This window comes from Penaeus chinensis, chromosome 1, assembly GCF_019202785.1.
Source record: "Penaeus chinensis breed Huanghai No. 1 chromosome 1, ASM1920278v2, whole genome shotgun sequence".
Classification (NCBI taxonomy): Eukaryota; Metazoa; Arthropoda; class Malacostraca; order Decapoda; family Penaeidae; genus Penaeus; species Penaeus chinensis.
The window spans coordinates 37,410,768-37,413,267 of NC_061819.1; the positions used below are offsets into that span (position 1 = coordinate 37,410,768).

The window sequence follows — 2,500 nt, forward strand, 5'->3', positions numbered from 1 at the left end:
TTTCTTTGTTTCTCTGATATGTAAGTCGTCCTGGGAGTGGCCACAATATCCCACATGCCCATTTTTAAGGGTTAAATCACATATTTTGATAGTTGGCTGAAGGTCATGCATATCTGGCTACATTTACTCAGTTATATGAAGGCAACCCTAAACAAGATCATGCTAACAAGAATATTTACTAGCCTCCTGTATCTTGTAGATACTGGCATGCAGCGGAAAGTAAAATCTCATTAATTTTTTTTTTTATCTGATACTACTAATTTTTTTTCCTTGCCCTGCTTTATATTTTGCCTGAGGTAAAAATCTTTAAATCTGAACAGCAAATATGCCTTTTCAACTCAACCTTACAGATCAAGACGAACTCTAAAATCATCACACCAATAATTATAATATCCACCTTGCAATCACATCAAAAATTCAATCCTATCTAAAATTATTTCATCAATTTTGACAAATAAAAGCAGAAACACACCCTAAACAGTTGGTCGACATCAGGAGGAACAGCCTTTTCCACAAGGACTGTAAGGAATTGCTCTTTCTGGTGGTCTTCCCAGTTACAGAACCAACTCAGCACACAGCGCAACTCTCGTTCCTCCCCACTAAGGGACATCTATGTTGCAAATTGCTGGAATAAAAATGGCATTCATTAAAAAATTGGGAATAGCCCTCATAATCCTAATCATGAGACTAATGTAAAACAGATGAAAATAAGGAAGTGTAGGTTTATATTTCCAACATCAATTATTCATGAATAGCATGCAATTTTAAAGGAGACACATCCTAGTGGTTTTCAAAGTCTTCTTACTTCTTTACTCAATCCTATGTAATATTGAATGTATTTAACAGAAAAAATACACAGCTTTAAAATATGCATAATCTAATAATAATACCTTTACACAAGGTTAAATTTTAGACACAAACAATTAATTTTTTCTGATACAGCCTTCTGACACCTGTATTCTTAATTTTCATTAACTCATGAATGATTTGTGTTTCCATTATGTGTTTTTAAGATAACTCAACTACAGCCGCGGCTAAAAACTCAGCGCAATTTCGGCAAGATAGAGCTCACGAGCCTACCTTATGATTTAAGAGCATATACGGAACCAGTCTAACATCTTTCTTGCCAGAATATGCATTATGGAAATTTTCTCCCCATTGCCGGAGCACCAGGCAGTAAGGCCAAGGTAATCGCCAGACACTAAACTTTTCACTCAGAATTAAGACTGGATTAAGATCTTGCCTCATAGAAGTACAAGAAAAGTTGCCCTTTGGGACCCACTGCAGTTGTCTTCCAAACATCTGCCATAATTTTCAAGAAGACACCAAGAGCTATCCATAGTTTACAGCTTATCAAATGCACTTAACTCTAATGATCCTTACAGTCTTACAAAGTCTAGGTATATATTTAGTAATAGAAAATAACTGTAAAAACTCATGCTAAATGCATTCTCAGTAAGATACTATATTCTAATACAAAAACTAATGAAAATAATAACTGCCATAGATGTTCAACTCTTCCTTGTTTTTAACACAATTCATAGCCTCTTGTAGCTGAGAATATAATATAAACCACAATAAATTGATAGCATATACACAAACTGTTAAGTGTTTTCCCTTTTTCAATTTCCAACAAAAATGTCAGAGTTAAGAAGTGTCTTCTAGCCAACTATTTTAGCAGTTCCATGTGTAGTTAACCTAGAACCATATGGGTATCAGTCTTAATATATAATCCGGATAATATAACAACCATGTAATTCAACATGAACCCATAGATTCCCTTCATTTCAAACAAAACTGCACACTGGTCTGGTTTGAGAGTTAGACAGTTGTTTTATAAACTACCAGCACCCCTTGAGTCCAAGTCCTTACTCCTTCACTCGACAAGCTAGCTCCTGAGAATCCACAAACATCACCTTAAGATCCGAATTCCTTTGAAACCTGGGGTCTTTTTCCCAGGCCCCAACCCAATCTCCGAATTTGGATAGCAGGGGATTCTGCTCCCAAACCCCCACTTGCTTGTCGTATTTTCCGCACTTGATTTAAAGCGATACATTAAGAATTCAGTAACTTTTCGAATGTGATAATGGTTGACCTTGACTTTAGGATCTACATGCAGGGTGAGGTGACGTTTAGCTGGACTTCATCGTGGGAGGTATTTCCCTCTGACAATATTCTTTCACTGTGCAGATTATTTCACATATCGCTGTGTATACTTTTTTCTTCTTAATGACGGTTCCTTTAATTTTTCTTAACCTTAATGCTCTCATTCTAAAAGCACACACCAATCACGTGTTTTACTTACGTACTAAATACACTAAAATTCCATAATAACAACCCTCATGAAATGCTTCACACAGTCAGGTTCCAATTTTTCACCGTCAAAATAGGCCTACTTTCTCGAAGAGTACATTTCATATCATAAACTCGGGATCAAGAAAACAGCCTCCAAACATCAGCAATCTAAATACCTATTACAAAACCGAGTCATCACTAAAAC

General features: G+C 36.0%; 1 protein-coding gene across 5 annotated transcripts in view; it reads right to left on the minus strand.

The window, feature by feature from the left end:
- Positions 1-2,500, minus strand: part of LOC125024925 — a 30,556-nt gene that overhangs the window by 10,316 nt on the left and 17,740 nt on the right. For 4 of the 5 annotated variants that reach the window (XM_047612723.1, XM_047612713.1, XM_047612705.1 and 1 more), the window contains exon 2: positions 473-625. The exons of the other annotated variant lie outside the window; for it this stretch is intronic. The gene's annotated coding sequence lies outside the window, so the exon portion shown is untranslated. The remainder of the gene's footprint in view (positions 1-472; positions 626-2,500) is intronic. 5 annotated transcript variants of the gene reach the window in all.